The following is an 18,434-nucleotide window of genomic DNA, read 5'->3' as shown; positions in this document are numbered from 1 at the left end:
ACGTAACCTGTAAATAGTTTCCCGTAATGAATATACAACCCCCTTTTCATTCGGCTAAATTATACGACCCCTATTTTCTTTCTTTTCATTGATAACGGTCTACTACTTTACAGAAGCGTGTGGAATATTTGAGAAATTTCTTTTCGGTGTATTTAAGCCGTTAGCGATGGATAAACAGTTAGTTTCGATTCAGATTTCGAACTGAGTGTGTGTATTAGCTCTGTTTATAGCGAGGCATTTCGCTGTGTTGTTTTCGTATTTGGAAGTAAATACGTGTGTAAACGTTGAGTTTACGGTGTTGCGTGATAATTGCTTAATTGCTGATGAATAATTTTGCAGTTGTTGACGATCTTTCCTGTACATAGTGTAAATAAATTTCCTGTGCTTTTATCAAGAACTGTGTCTTCATTTCAAAAAAGTGGAAGTCGCACCGAATCCGTTACAATTTGGCGCCCAACGTGGGGCTTCTTCTGGACTTTCTTGGAGTAAGTGTGACTTTGGACATTTCTTCATAAAGACTGTTTGAATTTATAGACTTTGTTTTTATGGTGATTACTCGCGCAATGGATGACCAATTAAAACAACTTCTGGAAGCAATTAATGCTGTGAAAAGCGACCTGACTGAAAATATGGCGGCTAATCAAGAACAATTAAAAAGTGATTTGACTGCAAGTCTTACTGCAAATCAAGAACAATTAAAAAATGACATGGCGGCTAATCAAGAACAATTAAAAAATGAATTGGCGACTAACCAGGAACAGTTAAATAGTGATTTAACTGCTAAAATTACTACAAGTCAAAATGAAATAAAAAGTGACCTAACGTCGATGAAAACCATGATGGAGAATCAACTAACCGCCATGGGAGATAAAGTTGATGCTCTGGAAGAAAAATTTGATACTGTGGAAGAGCGTATCGCCAGTGTGGAAAATAAGTTGGAAGAAGAAGACAAGAAATTTACTTCATTTAAGGAAGAAATAATTAAAGACATGGAACGGAGATTGGCGACCGCGGAAAGCAGCTCTGTACAGTTTGGCGCTCCCACATCTGTTGCTCGACCGTCCATTAAACTGGCCACATTTGATGGGAAAAGTTCGTGGCAGGTATACAAGACCCAATTCATGATAGTGGCGGAAGCGAACGGATGGGACTCTGCTACCAAGGCCTGCCATCTTGCAGCATCCCTGAGAGGTGACGCAGCGGACATTCTTCAGACCCTTCCGGACAGCCAGCGCCTGGATTTCGCCGCCCTCACATCTGCGTTGGAGCTTCGCTTCAGTGAGAAGTGCCAGAAAGATTTCAGCCGACTCCAGTTGAAGTCCCGTTTCCAGAAAACCGGGGAGACCCTGCAAGAGCTAGCGGCGGACGTCGAGAGACTGTCTCATCTTGCTTTTTGCGACTGTCCTGCGGATGTTCGAGACAACCTGGCACTCAACTACTACATCGACGGGGTTCGAGATCCGGAAATCCAGAAAGCTCTACGGATGGCGGATGTCAAAGACCTGAGTTCTGCTGTTGTGTATGCGATGAAGTTGGAGGCCGCCCAGCAAGCAACCCGCAAGGATCGCCATTCAATCCGCGGCGTGAAAACTGATGAGCCTGATCCGGTTTCGTCACGCTTTGCTGAACTGGAAAAGCAAATAAAAGAAATTGCAGGAATCCTCAAAAGGACTTCGGCTCCCAAGTACCAAAATGGACAATCACTTAAGTGCTGGAAATGTGGCGGCGAGGGTCACTTACGAAGAAACTGTGAAGCTCGCCAAGAAACCAGAGGGAAGAGCACCTCTCCCTCCCAGGTCCAGGAAAACTAAGCCATGGCAATCTCGCGGGGCGGAGGTCGCCAAATTGGAATGAGCCCCATCTTAAAGTTTTCCAGATTTCATCGACGAGTGGCGGCAGTAATGGACTGTTTGTTTACGCATATGTAAACGGGTTTCCATGCGAACTGATTATTGACACTGGAGCCAATGTTACAATCATTAGAACAGATGTGGCTCGTCAATTTGGACTCAACATTCTATGGACGCCGCCCTGCGTTACCCTCCAAACTGTGACAGGTGACAAGATCGAGATTGAAGGTAAAGTAAACTTAGAAATTGTGTTTGGAAATGCCACTTACCATCATACGGCATTCGTTGCTGCTATCACAGACCCCTTCATTCTCGGATTGGACTTTTTAAAGAAGTATGACTTCAACCTCGACTTCAAGACAAATGAGCTGCACTCGATGAGAGAAGACATAGCCGTTTTCCCCGCAGAAAGTGATGTGAAATCCGCTCATCAAATAATAGCCCAAACAGATTTATCGATTCCCCCCTAGTAGCACAAAAAACCGAACGACGTAGAAAAACTTTCAAAACCAATATAGAACTATATTTTCACCGACGTCGAACTACTTAAAAACTTGCCACTTCCGTTACGTTCACGAATATCGGCCCTGAACATTCAGGAATAACGGTCCTGAATATTCAGAAATAACGGTTCTAAAACCGATCGACGTAGAAAAATTTTCAGAAACTACATAGAACTATATTTTTACCCGACGTCGAACTACGTAAAAACTTGTCACTTCCGTTATGTTCACGAATATCGGCCCTGAACATTCAGGAATAACGGTGCCGAATATTCAGAAATAACGGTTCTAAAAACCGATCGACGTAGAAAAAGTTTCAAAAACTACATAGAACTAGATTTTCACCGACGTCGAACTACGTAAAAACTTACCACTTCCGTTACATCCACGAATATCGGCCTTGAACATTCAGGAGTAACGGTTCTATATCGTCACCCCAATTGCTATAAGGCGACGTCATTTTTTCCATTTTTTTAGATACAATAATTTATAAATAAAGAGTTTTTACACTTCTTTCAAAACATATTCATCAAAATAGAGGTTCATTTTATTAAGTGAGAAGGTTTTGTACTATTGCTCGGCACAAGCATGCAATTTCATACATCAGATGCATTTGTGTTCAAGATACATGAAGCTTAAGCATTTTCCCGATTTTATTCATGTGAAACCGTGCTTTCTATTTACGTACTTAAAGTACAATGAAATATTAAGAAAAAACCCTTTAAAAAAAGGAGAAAATAAACTTTTTAACTCAATATTGAAAGAAAATTAACCTTTTTCTAAAATTCTTAAACAAAAAAACAAGTAAATTGAAACTTAATAAATGATAATAAATAAACTAGGATTAAATAAGACGGTTAAAATCTTTCACGTTTTGTAACTATGATGGCTTCTGCATTTTGCAGTATAATACAGCAAAAATTTCAGAAATAATTTCTGCTTAACATTTTTTGTCAGTAAATAAAAAGTAGTAAAAATAAAGCTTTCTTACAGTAAAAAAAGTCAACCTTCAAATTCCAATAAATATAAAATAATCATTAAATATATCTTACTTATTATGCATAAATCACCATAATATACCTATAAATGACATCTTCAATAAAACAATAACCACATCAGTAAGAGTATACTTATGTTTTTTCTAAGCATGAGACTATAAACTGAAATTGTACTTTTTCAGGAATACTTTTTAGTAGTAATTTTTAAAAGCATTAACAGAGGAATGAGGAATTGAGGCTTTTAGATTTTCTTTCATGCAAGGCATGAAATTACTTAGTAGTTTCTCAGTTTTTGGGAATAAAGTTGTTATTCAAGAGTCAAAGACTACTCGTAGCAAAATAAAGAGTAGAAGCAAAACTATTTCTTAAAATATTTATTAAAAACGAATTAAACAGAACTGGTTTACATAGTATATACAGGAAACACTGCATCAGCTGTAAATATATGAAGTCAATTAAACACACTAAGGTAAAGACCGGAGCAACAAAATCTAATCATCCATTCACCATGGAGAATTGGGATTGTTCCCAGCACTCAATCCTTTCCACACTGAAGTCTTCAGAATACTTAACCAAATCTTGTTTTCACGTATTGAAATAGCATAGGGAGCACCAGCTAAAAAACATATAAGAATTAAAAACATTAAACATTTTTTACTGTACAAAATAATAAACCATCAATTTTTGGCTATTTTGTGATAGATTATGGAAAAGACATGGAGAATTATTTTTCCTACTTATCGATAACTTACAGTCGACTGTATACCAAGTAAGAACAATCTGTTTTTAGACAGTCACAGGGGAGAATTGAATTAGTCATGTTGATTGTACCAGTAATGTAATGTTAAAATTGCAAAAAATGCACTTTGCTTTGAAATAGTATGAATGGCTCAGCCAAGGAGTTTTGGAGCCGAACCTCCCGAATAGAACTCTCAATTTCAACACATATAGCAGGGTTTAGTTTTTTACCAGGACATGGAAAAAAACTAGGTTTTTTGCAGGTAGAAACTGTGGTGAAAACCTAGAAAATACTGTCAGCCCTGCGTAATCAGGTAACAGTTGAATGAATACCCAGCTTATATGAATAAAACCCCTCTAAACATCTTGGAACCAAATATTTCTCCACAGACGCAATGTTAAAGATCCCCCCTTAATCGAATAATTTCCCCCAATAATTAAATAATATTGATTAGCTTTTGTTAATATTTTTGTTGAGAAAAATTTTGAACTGACTAGATCTAGATCTTTTGAACTATCTAGATATAAGCTAAGAACAGCTATTGACGTAAAAATGTAAAACAATAATTTTCGCTATCAATAGGAGAGGAAACATTCATTTTCCATCAAAATAACTCTTCTAATCCACCTAATTTCTTTTGTCGTTGAGAAATATACACGTTTCAGACAGTAATAAATTGATAAATACAGTACGCTCTTGGTGTCACGAAATCGAAGGAACAGTAAAATATATATATATAGGCAGAGTTTTCGACATAACAAGGTCATAATCATAATAAAATACTATTCTAAAAATTAGTCATGATCACTAAAAATAAGTGTAAATATGTAACGAAAAAAAGTCTTAGTTGAGAATAACAATTGAAATTTTTTAAATGAGTCAAAATTAGAGAAAAAAGAATGCTCTAGTGAAGTAGCAAAACATAATAATTATCACGACTAAACTTCGCAAAGATTTCGAATACCAAATTGCAGAATGGTTTCAAATGAGATTCAAGCGCCCCAACACAAAAAAAGGTGCTCAAAAGATTGCACCATTCCTTGTGTCTCTAAAGGGGGTCATCTCCCCTTTTATGGAGGTGAAAATAGAGTCAAAAGGTCCAACCAAATGGTGTGAAAAGTTTTAGGTACGTACGTTTTTTAGGCTTCTCTGCAGGCTTGGCAAAGTATCGGACACTACGGTAAAAACCCTGGTTTTTACCGTCCTGTCCAAAACTATATTTATAGAAAAATTTTAGTTTGTGACAAAACATCAAAAACAAAATAAAATGTGTCAAAGAAATGTTTTATACTGAACATTTATTCAATGTGAACATTCAACTTATTTATGCAGCTGATTTTAATCTAATTACATAGAAGTTAAATTCTTGATTAAAATTTTAATTTTTATGCATTAATTATTTATTTTTTTTGATAAAGTAATCAAATTTCCCTATGTTTATACATGTGCAAATGAAAGTGGGGTTGGCAAGGTTTATATTCAAGTATAAATATATATGTATTTATACAACTGATTTTAATCTAATTATGTAGAAATTAAATTCTTCATTAAAAATTTCAATTTGTATGCATGTGTTTTTCCCAGCCATAAACCAAATTTTTTGACATTTGTGCATGTGTACAAAAGAAAATGTTCAAAATATTAGTGAAATAATCGACTTAAATGCAAAATTTTTTACAGTTATAGGATGTATTTGTTGCGATTTGCCGTAAGAGGGCGTGTTCCTCACCTATTTAAGCAAGTTGTCTTGTATCTTTTGGCTTATGTTATGTTATGTTAAGCTTATGTTGGTGATGTTATGTTACATCAGTTGAAGGGAGCCGCCAGCCCTCATAATACTGGCAAGAACGAGCACTGCCTCGTTATCTTCATTCTCTTTTAAGTTTTAAATAAAAGTTAGTTTTTAAATTAGTGTTGATTTTTGGAACCACCGATAAAGCTACACAAGTCAAATGTTATATGGTGCATTACGGCCACGAATGGAGCTGCTATGAATTTGAGTAAAAGAGAATGCACAGTGAATTAAAGCTTCTACAGAAACTAAGGTAGGCTCATAAACTTCATTATTCAGTTTATCTCAAGTTTCAATTGTACGAAAATAAGTTTAAAAAAATGACTTCAATCCAAGAACTGGAAAGCGATAAGTTTCAAAAACTTACAGCAAAGAGAACTGTTTTGCGAAGGTTAACTACTCAATTAGTCAATCAAATTGAGAAAAAGTTAAAACATGTAGGTGAAATTGATGAAGCAGAATTACGCGACGATTATGAACTTTTAATTGCAAGGTCTAACGGATTGACAGCGCTTGATAGCGAAATGTTAGAATTTATTGAACTCGAACAAATAGAGAAAGAAGTAACTTTAAATGATGAATACGAAGCTAAATGCCTAAAGTTTTCTAAAAGAATATTGCGTCATTTAGAAGATAAAAATAAAGGCAGTCGAAATTTAAGTTCTTCAAGCAACCAAAGTACAAATGCTAGAATTAATGAAAACTCTAGACAAGGTTCAGTTAAATTACCTAAGCTAGTTATAGAAAAGTTCTCAGGAGATCCAAAGCATTGGCAAAGTTTTTGGAACAGCTTTGAAAGCACAATAGACAAAAATGAAACAATTTCAGAAGTCGAAAAATTCGCGTATTTAAAAGCCCTTTTAATCGGTCAGGCAGCTAATGTTGTGTCTGGATTCGATCTTTCAAGCGAAAACTATGATAATTGTAAAGAAATGCTAAAAAATAGATTTGGCAAACGAGATATCATAATTAATTCTTTTATGAACAAAATAATTAACTTAGAAGAGGTTAAGAGCTCTTCCAATGTTCAAGCGCTACGGAGAATTCATGACGAAATTGAAATCGCTTTTAGAAATTTAGAGGCAATGAATGTAGAATCTAAATCTTTCGGACTCTTATTAATGCCTATTTTGCAAAAAAAGCTACCTCATGATTTAATACTGCAATTTAACAAGCAGAGAGAGGACGGTGATATTGAAATTTCTGAATTCATTTCATTTTTAAAGAAAGAAGTGGAATGTCGGGAAATTACTTTAGCAGCATGTAATGAAAATAAAGCTTCGACAATTTCTAAAGGTTATAGTAATCAAAAGAATGTTAGTAAAAGGTACGATAGAGATATTGCTACAGCCAGTGCATTGAATACTTCCGTAAATCAAGTATGCATCTTCTGCCAAAATGCGCATAGTTCCTACAAGTGTAACATTCGTGCAACGGAAAAAATAAAACAGCTTAAAACGAATAACAGATGTTTTAAATGTTTTAAGAAATTTCATTTGAGTAGGGTTTGTAATGATAAAAGTGTTTGTTTCAAATGTAATGGGAAAAATCATCATGAATCGATTTGTTTCAGAAACAGTGACGAACGTTCTAACTCAAGTAAATCTTTAGAGCAACTTAAAACTTCGGAAAATACTTTAGTCGCTTCTAATTCAAATAATGAATCTGTAGTTCCTAACGTAAATGCAAACGCTTTTGTTTCTCAGAACTGTAGTAATGCTTTGAGCGCGGAAAATGTATTGCTACAAACGTGTACTGTAGTAATTTGTACAGAATCAGACTCTAAAACTACGCGTGCAGTTTTGGACCAAGGTAGTGAACGTTCTTTCATAAAAGACACTTGGGTTAAATCTTTGAATTTGAAACCCATACGCACTGAGAAACTATCAGTTTTCGCATTCGGAGCGGAAAAACCCATTGTTAAAAATTATCCTGTGGTAGTAATTGAACTTTGCGACATGGAGTTGAAAAACAAAATAAGATTAGAATGTTTGGTAACCGACACAATTTCCTCATGTCCTGTGAAGGGTCCAAGTTTACGCTCACTCGAAAAAATGCAGTGCTTGGGACTAAAGCCGGCCGATATTGTAGATAATGTCTCCGATTTACGACATTTGGGGGTATCAATTGGGGCCGACAAATTTTGGGATGTAGTGTTGACAGCGAGAAAACGCATAAATAGAGATCTTCAGGCCGTTAACTCTATATTTGGGTGGTTTTTAGTGGGTTTAGACAGAAATACGTTTAGGCAAGCCAACTTTTCGAAGCATTCAAATGTATCGGTAGGAAATGCAATTGTTTTAAATGATTTAAGAATATTTTGGGAATTGGATTCTATGGGTATAATTGAAGAATCTAGTAAATATTCCAAAAAAGATGAAGATTTAATTCATCGCTTCGAAACAGAATTGCGATTTGTAGACGGGAGATACGAATGTAAATTACTTTGGAAAACCACAACTGACGGTCTCGAAAATAATTTTGAGGTAACTAAAAGACGCTTTGAAACTTTAAAACAAAAACTGGATAAAACTCCAGAAATATTAGCGAAGTATAAGGAAATAATAGAACAGCAGTTAAACGAAAATATAGTTGAGAAATGCGCTAATGAAATCAAAGATAAAGATTATTATATGCCCCACAGAGCAGTCATTCGTAATAGCGAAACGACGAATGTTCGTATCGTATTTGATGCATCTTCTAAATCTGAAAATTGTAAATCCTTAAATGATTGTTTAGAAATTGGTCCTAACTTGAATCCGTCCGTTCTTGATATTATTCTTAGGTTTCGGGAGCATGAAATAGCATTTAGTGGAGACCTAGAAAAAGCGTTTTTGATGATTGGGATAGCTAAACAAGATCGGGATTTTTTGAGATTTCTCTGGTTTGGGGAATCAAACGAACAGTTCAAAATTTTGCGTATGTGCTGCACGCCGTTCGGTACCAGTATTAGCCTTTTTATACTAGCCGCTACTATTAAATATCATATTAAAAAATATAAAATGAAAAACCCTGATGCATTTGAAATGCTTAATTCATCAATTTATGTAGATGATTTGTTTTATGGTGCTAAAACGGTGGAAGATGCATACAAATTGTCTGTAGATGCAGTAAATATTTTCCGTGACGCGGGAATGAATTTGAGAAAATTGAAATCGAATTCAAATGAACTTAATGCTTTGTGGCTCAGGGATAATATTAAACAGGACGAACATTTGAGTAAGAAATCAAAATTTTTAGGCATGAATTGGAATCCCATTAATGATGCTATCAATTTAGAGCTAACTGCTGTAATTGAATCTGTGAAAAGCAAACTAGACGACACAAAAAGGACAGTTTTAAGAACTGTAGCTAAAATATTCGATCCAGTGGGATTTCTTCAACCTTTTACTGTGCGGATGAAGATATTGTTACAAGATATTTGGCTGTCAGGTCTAAGCTGGGATGAAAGTCTTCCTAGTGCTTTAAAAGGAAGGTGGAATAATTGGTGCTCAGAACTTGAGTTCTTAAAAAATCTGACTTTCCCAAGGAAATTCTTCAGTGAGTCTGATTACACGAAACTGAGCATTCACATTTTTTGCGACGCCTCTCCTAGAGCGTTTGGAGCGGTTGCTTATTTTAGATACTCTAATAGTTACGGGGAGATTAAAACTTCCTTCATAATGGCCAAGGGTAGAGTTGCACCTTTGAAAACTTTATCTTTGCCAAGATGTGAGCTAATGGGAGCTCTTATAGGTTCTCGATTAGCGAAATATTTAAAAGGCATTTTCCCGAATTTAACCGAAAATCTGTATTGTTGGAGCGATTCAACAATTGTACTACACTGGCTAAGAAGATCTCCAAATGAGTGGAAGCCCTTTGTTAGCAATCGCGTAGCAGAAATTCAGGCAATTTGCAGTCCAAATCAGTTTTTCTACTGCGATTCAAGAAATAATCCAGCAGATATGTTAACAAGAGGAGAACAAGCTGAAACAATGGCTTCTAGTCCACTGTGGCGAAATGGACCTAGTTGGCTTACCGAATCCGAAGAGTTATGGCCAAAGAAAATAGCAAAGTTCAACGAGGGAGAAATGTCCATTGAAAGCAGAAAATCGCGAAACGTCCTACAAATTTCTGCTAATAGTGAACCCAAGCAATCTGATAGTTCACTATTTGATTTAGATGAATTCGGCACTTTGAAGAAAGTGTATCGTATTACCGCATGGATAATGAGATTCATCAATAACTGCAAACCAAAATCTGAGAAGTTGTGTGGACCAATTGCAGCAGAAGAAATTATGACTGCAGAAATATTTTGGAGTAACACCACGCAAATGGAACACTTCAAAAAGGAAATTGAAACCCTATCCGATGGAAAGAATATCGACAAAAATTCCAGCCTATATTTGTTGCATCCTGAAATTGATGAGAATGGTCTTCTGCGTTTAAAAGGGCGAATACAGTTCGCAGATTGTCAAGAATCAGCAAAGCACCCATTAATATTGCCATCAAAGTGCAAATACGTGGAACTTTTAATAATGGATGCACACGAAAGAGTATTTCATTCTGGAGTAGATGCCACACTAACACATCTCCGTGAAAAGTTCTGGATCATTAAAGCACGACAAAGAGTTAAAACGGTTCTTCACAAGTGTTTGATTTGTAAAAGATTCAACGCGCGTCCAGGGGCTCAGGTTGTAGCTCCACTCCCTGCAGATAGAATAATTGAGTCACCACCCTTTGCAGTAACTGGACTCGATTACGCAGGACCCTTTTATTGCAGAGAAAATAATGAAAAACATTATTTGCTTTTATTTACGTGTGCAGTTACGCGCGCGATCCACTTAGAACTGGTACCTTCCATGAACACTGAATCATTTTTATTGGCCTTCCGGCGGTTTATATCTCGACGAGGACTGTGTAATACAATTTATTCTGATAATGCAAAGTCATTTAAACGAGCAGATATTGAGTTGAAAAAAGTATTTAAATGCATTGGTCATCCTTCTGTTCAAGATTTATTTTCACATTACAATATAAATTGGAAATATATTGTAGAAAGAGGTGCATGGTGGGGAGGATTCTGGGAGAGAATGGTAAGAACAATTAAAACAAGCTTAAGAAAAATTGTTGGGCGCTCATCGCTCTCTCTCAATGAACTTGAAACGGTGTTTATTGAGATTGAAGCAATAATTAATTCTCGACCCATTACTTACGTATATGATGATCCCTCAGAACCCTCTCCCCTCACTCCTGCACATTTTTTAGTAGGTAAGCGATTGTTATCCCTCCCTCCAACGAGAATTTCAAAGGATGATTTATTAGGATCTAGAAAATCCACAGTTAAAAAATTTACATCAGCAAAATGTGTTAAATCATTTTTGGAATCGCTGGCGAAAAAATTATCTATTAATGTTAAGATCTGCTCATGTGTGTCAGCAAACTTCAAAAAATAAGGAATTTAAGCCTAATGATGTTGTTTTAATCGAAGATGATCGTTACCCAAGAAATATGTGGTCTTTAGGGAAAATTACTGACATTTTTCATGGCAGGGATAACAAAGTGCGTTCTTGTTCGATCAAAACTACGACAGGAATTATCAGAAGACCTGTTCAACTAATTTACAACTTAGAGCTCACTTGAGCAAATAGACTGTTAAGTTTGTGCACAAAATTTGAAAATTTTAGTAAGCATATTAAAATTTTTTGTTTAAATGTATTTAAAACTGTATTGTGTTAATAATTGTTGTTTATATTTTGACAAGGTAGTCATAGAAGAAATGTTATGTTTATCATTTATGTAGATGAAAACATTAGATGTCCTATCTGGTAAGTTTGTAAACTCTAAGTAGAGTTTAGGTGGGGAGTGTTGCGATTTGCCGTAAGAGGGCGTGTTCCTCACCTATTTAAGCAAGTTGTCTTGTATCTTTTGGCTTATGTTATGTTATGTTAAGCTTATGTTGGTGATGTTATGTTACATCAGTTGAAGGGAGCCGCCAGCCCTCATAATACTGGCAAGAACGAGCACTGCCTCGTTATCTTCATTCTCTTTTAAGTTTTAAATAAAAGTTAGTTTTTAAATTAGTGTTGATTTTTGGAACCACCGATAAAGCTACACAAGTCAAATGTTATAGTATTATACATCAAAGGTATGAACCAAAAAAAGGATATTCACAAGCAGGGGCGGCAAATAGGGGGGGTCAAGAGGGGGCGGTCGCACCCCCAAATTTTTTAAGCAGAATGATAGAAAATGGGTGAATTCAATTTATGTAAATCGGAAATCAATGTTCATTTAAAAAAATCTCGCTGGTTCTCAGTAAATATTTGATGAAACTCGACGCATTCCCAGACTAGAAAAGTGTTTTTCGTTATTTGGATGATGACTTAAATTCATGAAGTATTTTCCGGCCTTTTCAGAACATAGAAAAGTGATAGAGAACCATGGTTAATTTTAACTAAAGAAGACATTTCCTCATTTTGGCTAAATATTTCATACTTGTGTGCCCACTGTAACAATGGCATGTTCAATATGAGTGGCTCGAGCAAAGTGGTGTGGCTGCATGGTTTTCACAAGAAAAGTCCTTGATATTATTCAATAAATTTTATGCTCACTTTTTAAGTGTATATTTATTTGATGAGTGTTTATCTTTTTCTTCTGCTAGAAACACGTTTCAGCTGCTCAATGCATTATATGCTTTCATAGAAACTTCTTAAAAATGCATATGATTATTGAATTAAAAAAAAAACATATCAACAAATATCTTTTATGGCGCTCTATAAGTATACAATCTCGGAGTGACAGAATATGGTCTTCACGAGTTAAAACCATAAAATTATTTCTCTATAACTTCAAAGCAGTGATTTGACGATTGGAAGATTTATTGCAAAACAATTCTTTCAATGGTGAAAAAGCTCATGCCCTTTACCATGTATGACTTTGTTTGAATTTTTATTCAATTTGTTTGTATTGAGGAAAGTTTTTGAAAAATGCTTTACTCTATCAAAACATCTTCAATCCACTACCCTTAATTTTCAGACTATTCAAACCACAGTTCCATCTACAATTGATCTGTGCAGCATACTACCATAGTTCAATCTACAATTGAAACTGAAACTAGATTTTATATAGATGCATATTTCAATCAATCGTGAAACCTTTCAAAAAATTCTTCCTCCGAGCCAATTTTAAAAAGGTGCGAAAAAAAAGTGACGAAAACCCACACACACGATGTAAAGTCAAACATTGTTTTCTTAATATTTTGTATGAAGTAATCAATTCAGTTTCGAATGAAATTAACACAAGATTTGATGATATTTTTTTTCTGTATGGTTGGCTCTATATTATCTGGATTGGATGTTGAAAACAAAAAATAAAATGTTTCAATTTTGAGTAAAATTTTTAGCACAAGGCAAGAAAAATTACAAGCAATATACCGACAGACCGGTTATCACATCCAGAGACTGCAGTTTTGTCCTCGTTATGGACTCATCAGTCTGGAATAGTGAATAACAGAGCTGGATGCAGAAGACATCTCATTGAAGCTGAGAGCGCCTATGAGACTAGATCATTCAGTGATGTAAAATTAAGCCCTTCACAATTTTTGAAGTTGCCTGGGTGATTTTAAGAGCAAGATATAAAAAGTGTTTTCATACATAACTTTGTTACTTCAATTATTTTTTGATTTTTCCTATCAGCTCAGCTAGTAGAGAAAGATTTCTTTGTCTCAGGAGGTTAGAGAATTATTTTCGAAACACAATGGGCAAAAAAAATTTCTATTTAGTTGTATTGGTAAAACAGCACGACACTGGGCACTGACAGATTAGTAACACGATTTCCTGCTCTTCCGAATTCGAAAAATCATGCACTAAAACTTTCCCAAGAGGTATAAAAACTTGAGTATCGAGATGTTTTGTGCGATAACGTATTAGAAAATGAATCAAAATTTTAATTGTTTCCAAACACAAATTTTTATTCATAGTAAACCGATTTTATGACCACTCCCTGTTAGATAATGTGTTTTGTACCACACTGTAGTAATACAAAAAAGGCAATTATAGAAAATATGAAATTTTTATATTATTAAATAGATTTTTGGTGTAAACAAAATTTATAAAAAAATACCTTCGATTTAAAAATAAAAGCAAATAAATCATTTTTTTAAGCAAATAAAACGTTAAAAGCAGAAATATGCAGGAACACTGCAGACACATGTTTTGGCATTACAAGGAATATCTTTTTCAATCCACAAAATGTGAGCTTATGTGTTAAAAATATCCGACAAAAGTCGGATATTTTTGTAGGATGTCTTTACATTCATTAGCTCACTTTATGCACTACTGAAAGAGACCTTCCTTGCAACGCAGAAGCACAGGTCTGCAGGATTTCTGCACATTTGTGTTTTAACACTTTATTTGCTTTAAAAAATTATTTACGTTTGGCAACTAGAACTATACTAGGTTGATATAATTTGTTTTAATTCTAACTTGGTTAATCATACCTTTTATTTATTTGCTTTCTTCTAATTTTAAAAAATAACATTTTTGTAAAATTTTTGACACAAGCAAAAGTGTTTCATGATAACAAAAAGTGATTATTTGAACATGCAAATGAATAGAGAAAATTGGGACTGAGGGATTTTGATAACAGCAATAAAGGATTGATAACATTGACCCCAATCATATAAGGCAGAGACTACTGTACATTTTCTATAATATGATTTCTTACCATTTTTGTCCGGGTCTGCAGCAACATTATTGCTTGTTGAGTATATCCCAAAACTAACTTTCCTGCAGATTTTTCAAACACTAACTAGGTAACAAATCTGTAATAGAAAAAGAAAAATGAATGCAAACAGCAGAACTATCCATAAACTAAACACACACACACAAAAGGGGGTAGGTACTTTACATAAATTAGACAAACATCAAAGTTAGAAATCAATAAAAATCCTACTGGTCCTTCGGACTAGTCAACATGAAAATGTACTAGTCTGCAGACAACATCATTGGTCCGCTTTAAATTTAACCAATAAATATGTCTGTACGTAAAATTATTTACACTTTAGGATTGCATTTATTAAGTAATCTTTACTAATAATGAAACTGAAAGTCTGTATTTGGATCTCTGTCTATTACGCGTATAGCACCTAGACTATTTGGCCGATTTCCATGTAATTCGGCAAACACTTCAAAGCGATTTTTTCAAAATTCGATTTTGTTCTTTTTCTATTCCAATTTTAAGAACATTTTACCAAGCAAATTATCATAACATGGACAAACAATTGCCAACAATATGTGCCAAGGGGTGAGCAAATTAACATAGCAAATTGACGGGGAATTCATCATCCATCATTTGTAAATATACAGGCGAACCAAATGACCTTTTAATTTTCTATGACGTGCAAAGCCGTCCGGGTACCACTAGTTTTAAATATAACTTTCTTATTTTTAACTAATTGATTTAACATTAAATAAAGCACTACATTCAAAAATTTTTGTTTGGCAATAAACATTTAAATTTTAAACAGCCAAGTGTTATGTATGAAAACTAATTTCATTAATCAACCCTTAAAATGGGCTACCAAAAATTTGATAATTTAATTTTGCCATTTTTACTTAGTTTCAAATGCTGAATAAAATGTGGATTATTCATATAAATTATGTACTTGTACATCGATTTGAAAAAAAAAATTCAATGAATGGTTTGGCTAATAATTAGTTCAGGCATCAACTAGGCTTATATGCTTTTGAATTTTTTCTAGCAAAGTGTGATCATAAATTGCCAGGCGCTGGTGGTACCGAGGACCACCGATTTTTTTTTTTTGTGGTCTGATGCAGGTTTCACTTGTCTGGGACCAGTGGACCAGCCATAATTTTGAACGCTGCACATTTTGCACTATTAACAACAAAATGAACTAATTTCATACACAAAATAAGTGAAACTAGAAACATTTTTTAGTGTTCAAAACCTAAAAGCCCTTGCACTGAAATACAAAAACAAAATTTTGAGCAGCAAAGGTAAACACACTTTCAATCGATATCTAATATTTGAACTGAAACACTGACATATGCATTTTAGACCAGAAAAACAACTCCTTTTTTTTCCCAACAATAGTGAAATCCTTTTCCTCATTTAGTAAAAAGGGACCCTTGTCGAAGTGTACCAATAAAGTTATTTCATCCACCCCAGATCAATATAAAATGCATTGGATTAAAATGAAACTGAGAAACTAATTCCTAATCCTAAGTAGAAAGGGGAAGTCTGCAAAAATTATTTGCATCTTAAAATGCTAATCAAGAAAATGCATTTGAACAAAGTACTTCAAAAGAACTTACAGGACCAAAATAGTTTGGAACATAAAACCATCTTAGATGCATAGGAAATAATATTATTTGTACATTATTTGCAAACAAATCTTATGCAAACATTACTTAATAAATTTATCTCTGCCATAAACAATAAAACAAATATCAAAGCAAGTGTATAAATTAAAATCTTAAGGGGTAAGAAAAGAACTGAAATTATTGGGGGCGGGATGCTACCTCAATTTTTAAAAGCTGGAAAATAAAAATAACATGGAATAAGATCAACTTAAGTTCAACACACATTCCAAATACTCAACTCACAATAAGAAGAAATAGCGTTGTAAATAATACAAAAATCAGCCAAAAACTACAGAATCATAGCATTTTATATTTTGTAACTTTGCTTGTAATGTTACTTACTTAAATTGTAGTGCAAAATGATGTTTCAATATGCTGAATCCAACTTATCAATGGCGATGTTTCTTTCACAAAGTTGCCATGCCGTTTGCCGCCATACAAATACAGAATGAAAGTAGCGTCATCATGATCACGTGACATCCGGTTCCGTAAGTGGTCTTGGTTAAAGTTATACAGATTCACGTCGAAATTGGTCAAAAAACGTTTTTCGATGTTTGCAATTTTTTCTATTTTACTACTGATTTCTATACAAATAAGAATATCGCTATATTTTCGTATAATAAAATGACATATTGATTTCAAACGTAAAAATAAGCAGTAAAAACTTCGAGGCATTTCTTTTAGTGATTGTTTCGATATCTACAGCTTCAAAGTTTTTTTTTTCTTTTAATAAACTGCCAATGAAAATATACCAAAGCAAAAGTATATTTATTTTCCTCATTTGATTTAAAACAGCTTAAATATGAAATTTTTAAAAAAATGTCGAAATAAAAACATATTTCGGCACAGAACTATGTTTAGAAAACCATATGGGGATTATTTTATAGATTGATGTCGAAGTATGTCGGTGTCACAATATTTTCTTTCGACATTAAACGACTTTTTTCGACGTTCGCAAAATTTTTCTATTTTTCTCCTAAATTGCGTATTTATAAGAAAATTACGAAATAAACGCTTTTAATTATGGCTAACTATTTTTAAAAAATCGAAACAAGAAGTAAAAACCACTTTTTATATAAAGCCAGTGAAAAAAATATACTTCGACATAGTTCTATATTTTAAAAACTGTATCCGTTATCAATCGGGATTCAAAACGTCGATCTATGTCGGTCCTACGTCGTTCTATATTTTTGTGCTATTAGGGCCTCAAGGTCAGAATCATTAATACCTGGCTCCATTGAAGAAAGCAATAGTTTTCGATTTGGACTCATTGAATACCCCAACTTAAGCAATAGCCCAAAAGGAGTGCTGGTAGCATCTACGCTGGTGGACCTTTCTAAAGATGTAATTCCTGTGCGAGTCGTCAACGTGAGTGAAAGGCCAAGGAATATCCGGAAAGGTGAAGTGCTGGCAACTTGTACTCCAGTAAACTGCATCATTAGAAGAATCAATTCCCACGAGACTGTGTCTTCTGAGTCCTTGACATCGAAGTTAATTGGGAGTGCACCCTTATCGAAAGATCAAAGAACTGCTGCGGAACAATTGGTGGATGACTTCAAGCATCTGTTTTCATCTACATCGGAGGATGTTGGCCGTACGAATTTAACGCAGCATAGGATCTACACTGGAGAACACCCCCCTATTAAACAGCATCCAAGACGACTACCGTTCGCCAAGAAGGAAGAGGTTGAGACCCTCCTGAAAGAGATGAAGGAGAATGATATAATCGAACCTTCATCCAGTCCTTGGGCCTCTCCCATCGTCTTGGTCCGAAAGAAAGATGGCTCCACCAGATTTTGTGTCGATTACCGACGGCTGAATGAAATCACCAAGAAAGACAGCTACCCTCTTCCACGGATAGACGACACCTTGGACACTCTTTCCGGACACAAGTGGTTTTCGACCCTGGACTTGAAGAGCGGCTACTGGCAGGTTGAGATACACCCTGATGACCGAGAAAAGACAGCATTTACAACTGGACAAGGCTTATGGCAGTTTAAAGTGATGCCCTTCGGCCTCTGCAATGCACCAGCTACGTTCGAGCGTCTTATGGAGACAGTGTTAAGAGGACTTTCTTACGAATCCTGTCTGGTCTACTTAGACGATATCATCATCGTGGGACGCAGCTTCGAAGAACATCTGGCAAATCTTAGGAAGGTGCTGCAAAAGCTTAAGGAAGCCAATCTGAAGT

General features: G+C 34.8%; 1 long non-coding RNA gene across 1 annotated transcript; it reads right to left on the bottom strand.

Annotated features, from left to right (window-relative positions):
- Positions 1-3,880: 3,880 nt before the first annotated feature.
- Positions 3,881-17,191, bottom strand: LOC129219199 (uncharacterized). The gene is made up of 3 exons (XR_008580375.1): positions 16,586-17,191; positions 14,586-14,682; positions 3,881-3,967 (listed from the first exon to the last, which is right to left on the bottom strand). It is a non-coding gene; the product is annotated as an uncharacterized LOC129219199 (long non-coding RNA).
- Positions 17,192-18,434: the final 1,243 nt, after the last annotated feature.

The sequence above is a fragment of the Uloborus diversus genome, chromosome 3 (genome assembly GCF_026930045.1).
Source record: "Uloborus diversus isolate 005 chromosome 3, Udiv.v.3.1, whole genome shotgun sequence".
NCBI lineage: Eukaryota > Metazoa > Arthropoda > Arachnida > Araneae > Uloboridae > Uloborus > Uloborus diversus.
This window is presented reverse-complemented; position numbering and strand designations above follow the sequence as displayed.